We start from the raw sequence: 6,305 nt of genomic DNA on the forward strand, positions 1-6,305 counted from the left end.
AAACAATACCCATGTTGCACTCGAGCCTCTAGGATAGGCCCACCCCTTGTACCATACAGAGCAGGGTGGTGTCCATACATTGATGGGCAATAAGCAGATATTTCTTGTTCTTCATGTTCATTATTAGTACATATTGAACTAGAAATCTGTGTGGTTGGTTAATTTCAAAAAGCAGGAAACATAATGTTTGAAATAGGTTTCGAGTACTTAAACTTATTAAGAGCAATCGAGAACGCACACTGTCTTCTGACTCTGCCTCTCCAGCATTCCTGTGAGTGTGTCTGTTGTAGGTCACAAAGTGTATTTCACTGCAGACCTAGTCTTCACTACACACAAAGGCATCCATTAACCAATCACATCAACAGGCTTGGTTAACGTCCGTATATTAATTTATATATTTCTTGCTTTCTTTCAGTGAAACATAATTACAGATTATGTAATGTTTAGGCCTGGCATGTTGATTACCGTCCAGTGTTTGAAAGGCTGCAGTTCTTGGTGAATTAGAGAATGATTAGTGCATGGCAAATCTACTTCATTCTAAATATGTTAATTAACGGTCTGTGCAGTGGGTGCAGTAGTTAAAAGCACTAGTAACCTCACACAAGCTTCAAATGTTACCGCACTCTAAATTGCTTTCTGTCGGTTTCTTTGAAAGGGTATATTTAATTAAATGCCATACAGTAGCCATTTCGGGGCTAATGGAACTTATATTATATGTAAGAGATCTGGTGAGGAGTCACTTAACCATCCATTACAGGTGCAGTTTCAGTTCTGCAGCAGCATTTTCTAGCCATGTGTAAATGATGGGGATTAAATCAGCATTCTAATACAAATTATCCAAGATGTGTGAAGTGAGAGGAGTTTTGCAGATTTCATTGTTTAATACCATTTCTTTCATTGTTACATTCTGTGCTTTCTGAAATATGTCACGTGATTGGCAATGATCTGTAGTAAAAATTTACTATAGTTTTTTTTTTTTTTTTAAACTTTAGAATGCATTTTATTTTCATTTCAGATTCAGTGTGAGGTGAGGACAGAAGCTTTTGTCAAATCTACAGTATGTAAACACAAGACCAATCCAGTAAGACTGAGTGGCTCTTCAGGACCACTAACAGAGCACAGAGCCACCTAGTGTTAGCACTCCACACACAATAGACTCCTCTAGCGGCCTCAGGTACGCTGTTGTCACTGAATGGCTGGAAATCACACTAACAAAAGTGTTAGAGCTCATATGGGCTTGCTTGTGTGTGATAATTGTCAGGAAAATCCATCCTAAGTTGATGTCACAACATATCATGAGCAACAAGCAGAAAAGTATGCAGTTAATTTAAACAAGTGTGTTTGAGTAGAGTGTTGTTTAGTGGTTTATAAGTACAGGATTTCAACTTTTGAACAGTTTTAAGCTTAACAACAAACATTCCCAGTCCTACATACTCCCTTGTTTCACTGTGGCAAGCTATTTCACTCATGTAGTATGGTTTCTCATATCTTAGTTAAGGGTGCCCCCATCTGGCCAACAGCTCCATCAGTGTGTTGAGAGATTGTGTGAGGCTGTTTGGTTGCTCCTTTGGTTCGTCCTGCCCCACTGCTTGTTCTTTGCACCGATTCTTATTATGCAAGCTAATTGTTAGCAAGATGTTAAAGGCCTATGCTAATTTGGTATTGATATAAGGTGATTTTAATGATTCTAGACATGTGATGATTTGTGTTTATAATGTAGGAGTTAAGAGAACCGAAAAACACCCAGGAGTTGAGGGAGATTTTTACTTGCATCAGAATTTTAGGGATGTATTACTATCCCCTTTTCCATTTCCTGCACACCACACACACGCACACACACACACACACACACACACACAATGCAGCAACAGTTGTTTTGGGAGTGTCTTACTGTATTGGGGGAAGTCACGGCAGTGGTGTGGCAGTGTAATTTGCAGCCTTGCTCCAAGCTTTGCCTTGGAGCCCATTTTCTTGTGTGTGGTCGCTGGGCGCTGGCCGCTGTTCATCAGTATGGAAGTCTATGAGGTGAGGAAAAATTGTAATGATGGACACTGAGCAGCGGGAATCAGCTGCTCAATAAGCCCCCCCTAATTGCTTAGCAACAGTCTTCCAGGGTCTCTCATTTAAGATCAAGAGTTTAGTGGACTGGAGACTCCGCTTTGGAGAAATAGAGCTTGTGCCATTCGATAAGACGGCGGAGAAATGGGCTCTATCTTCTACTTCCTTTGTGCCCTCCCTCCTATTCCTCCACCCCCACTTCTCTCTCTCTCTCTCCCTCTCTCTCTCTCTCTCTCTCTCTCTCTCTGTCAAACTGACCCCCCCCCCTCCACCAACCCTTTCCTACCAGGATGATTATGTTACTTTCAACTGCATGATGTATTCAGTTCACTAGATTATTTTCTGTCATCTCAGTTAATTGAATTCTGTCCATCACATATAGATGTTTTCACATTTGCATAAAGGTTAGAGTGGTGAAGAGTGTCAAACTTCAATTTAGACAATGTCACTCAAATAAATATACTGGCCACTTTCTCTCTCTCTCCCTCTCCTAGCTCTCGGGAGGTGGGTATTTACGGATTCTGTATGAATTTAAATAGATCTGTATTCCTGGGATGCGCTGGCTCTCATATACATGTAAATATGAATATGAAAATGACCGGATGGCTGTCTGATACAGTGTGTGACCATGCATGGTTGGGTGTGTGTGAATCTTTTCAATAATATGTGTGTGTGTTTATGTGTGTGTCTCTGTGTCTGTCTGTCTGTCTGTCCACATGGTCGCCCTCATGGCAGGTTTGTGACACAGTATGTGGGCATCACTTTTCTCTACAGAGGCTCTCAGTAAGCACTTCCTCCTACTCCCCTACTCATTGTCAAGTGCCTCTAACATCCATCCTACAACTGCCATGTGAAAATGTAGGATGATTGTGGGAGGAGTAAGAAAAGGGACCTACCTGAGTATAATGTGTGAATGTAACTGTACACATAAATGAGCTTCGATATACACACAGTAATTTTACACACACGCAAACACACACATTCTCCATTGAGATTTTAAAGCAGTTTCTCTTCTCAGGCAATCTGTTAAATGACTACTACTGACAGACGGAAATGGAGCATAATAACATGTCACACAAGGAAACATGGGGGTGGGGGTGGTGGGGTGGGTTGCAGGGGCTTCTCTGACAGACAGAAAGACCTGGGCAAATTCACATTTAATAAGTGTCCCAGAATATCCAATTATGTTTGCTTTTGAAAAATTGATTCATGTGTCTTTAGCAGCAATTTTCATATTAGCCCCTTTCAAATAAACATCTATTAGGTTTATGTATGACATTGGCGTGTGGCGACAGCATGCAGCCACAGCTAAAGTCTAAGTCTGTGTCAGTTAGTCAATAAATAGGAGCGCGAAGACGACGGACAGATTAGAGTGCTTATCTCTTTTCATCAACTCTGAATGCCGGCTGAATTGAAGGTCAATATCTGAGGATTCTCCAAGCCGAGCAGGTGTCTGGAGAGTATGGATTGGCTAGTGCTTGCAGCGCTTCTGTCCGTCTTTGTGGTCAGGCCAGGGCCAATTTCAAATGTGTCACAGCTGCATTTGAGCCAACAGTTACCTGGACAAAACCACTATACATTATACTGCATTCCTCTTTAACAGTCCTTCCCCCACCACTCTCTTCTTCATTCTTCTTTCTTCCCTCACTGTCTCAGGGTTCTCTCTGTTAGTCTAGATATGACACACTGTGGGCTTTGTCATGCCTTGTGACACATGGTGTTAGCTTTCTGTGGAGACTTGGGAAAGTGTCTGCTGAGAGACAGGCAAAGATGGGTTATTATTTGTGATAACATGAAAGACAATTGTGTTTTGGTATTGACTGGGAGATTTTCAATCTTTTTTTTTTTTTTTTTTTTTTTTAATAGGAACAGATGCGGCCATCGGCTCAGGAAAGGAGAAAGTTTTTTTTTGAGTGTAAATTAGAAAACACAAATATAGGAGGAAAGTACAGAAGGTGAAAGCATCTTTTCAATGGGCCATCTGTTTACAGCCATTTTCAAGGTTGCTCATTATTGATTATATCTCTGTGTCTCCTTCCAGAGACACATTGAAAAACACTGTAGATAAAGAACTATTTAAAACTTACTCAGGCAATGTGCAACTCTATCTAGCTTCCTTTCTCTCCCCTGGCTTGCAATGAATGCAGAGATTTTCTTGTTGGAAATGGACAGTGAAAGCCTGATAGGCCGTGAACGGGGCAGATGGCGCTCTGCTCTCGCCTCCAGCTCCCAATGTTTGTGTTTGAGCTTAGCTCTAACATCACACAAAGAAAACGGTAGATAAAACAACATCAGCACTTGTGTGGTGCCACACATGCGCGTATGCAGAATGTGCACACGTGTGCGTAGCTGAGGTTGGTTACGAGGCTGTGGAGGTGGCGCTTGTATATTGAAGGGTCTTGTCCAGTGTGTCAGAGGGCCCTTTCGGCTACTCTCTTCTCAGACAAAGCTTTGGTGAAGGGGCTCACTCCAACAGGACATGGCTGCTGGGGGGGAGAGAGCAGCAGCAGCAGCACTCCAGACCTACTCGCCTGCAGGAGGAGGCTATCTCAGCCACCTAGTCCACTCCTCAGGCTGGCTGATACCCTCCACCACCACCAGCAGCCATGGGGAAGGCCATATCTGACCTTATCTCAGCATGTGCGCAACTGTCTGGCTGCACTGGTAAAGCAGCACTGGTATACAGAAAACAACCTTACATGGAGAATGTAAGAAAATCACAAAATTGGTAGCACTTAAATGTGTACAGCATCCAGCCAGTCTTGAAACTGGATATTATAGAGTGAGAAAATGGTATTGGGCAGTCATCTTTCTCACAAAATCAGTGCTAAGATTGAACACAATGAATGAAATTGTAACCAGAACATGAATTTATTTTTATACGTGAAATTAAACCACACGAGAAATTCATATGCTTTTGCAGTACTGAATAAAGAGAAAGCGCCTGCTGGGTATTACAAGGAAATGAATGGCTGGCTTTATTTGGGTATGCATCTGTAATGTTATTGTAGGCAATTTTATTCATGCAGGCAAAGTTCTGAGCTCACCCTTGGCTTTTATTTACATGGCAGTCTTTCGTCTGCTCAACGGGAGAGCCTAGCTTGCTGTAGATAGGTCCTTTCAGATACTTACAAAGGCCGCTTCAGCAGCTTTTTGTTGCAGTAACTACCTCTTTCTTCCTCACATTTCAAATATCTTTGGTTCAAACCTGGTGGCCTTGATGAACAAGGTCTATGGAATCAATCAACTGCTTCTCTTAGAAGATCTTAACATGGTTTAATGTTGGCCTTGCCACATTGTCCTTTTGAGATATAAACCTCATCCAACTTACGCCTGAGATCCAAGTTTCTTTTCTGAGGGGTCTTTTTGTGTAGAGTGGATTTCAGAGAGGCCTCCATGTGGGGGGAAAAACAACCAGAGACAAGCAAGGCTGAGGTATATTGTTCTCACTAATAATGAGTGACAGCATACCTCAAGTATTTTTTGAGACACATTTACTGGCCACAGTCAAAGAAACATCTTTATGTCAGTCATCTTGAAATTATATTCAACTTTTCACACAATCAATATGAGTGCTGTATGAGTATGTATTAAATAAAATCTATGCATTTTATTTCATTGTGCATTTCCGCCTATCTATCTATCTATCTATCTATATGTTATATATGTATACATATATATATATATATATAGATTTGGCAGAAATTCTTTACTTGAATCTTTCATTTCCCATTTAATGTAACATTCTCAATATAACCACCAATACAAAGAGATTACAATTACAACCAGTTACATATTTTTGGTAGGATAAAAAATGTAAAATGTACAGTGATGGGCTGAAAAATGACAACCATGTTTTGTGAATATTATGTCCTCACCTTATTTGATCAGATAACAAATAACACCTGTATTTTTTTTTTCATTCAGTTTTGACATGTGCAGCAGGAAGCATTGTTAGTGAAACAGACAGCTATTCATGGTGGACATATGTGCAAAACACCATCAGTGTCTACAACCTCTCCCAGCTTCAGTAAAACAGCAACATCTGCCTGCAGTTTTTATAGCCCACAACATATGTCCCTTCTTTGGTGACAAAGCTGGCTAAGGCTCTCATGCTGTTCCTGTCCCCTAGTCCAAACATACATCTTTAGATACCTGTCAGCCTTTATTATTCCATCCTCTGTTGCTGCAGATAAGGGAAGTTAAAGTTTAATGAAATGCAGCCCAGCTACAGAGGCCTGGCTTTT

The sequence above is a fragment of the Scatophagus argus genome, chromosome 15, assembly GCF_020382885.2.
Source record: "Scatophagus argus isolate fScaArg1 chromosome 15, fScaArg1.pri, whole genome shotgun sequence".
Taxonomy (NCBI): Eukaryota; Metazoa; Chordata; class Actinopteri; family Scatophagidae; genus Scatophagus; species Scatophagus argus.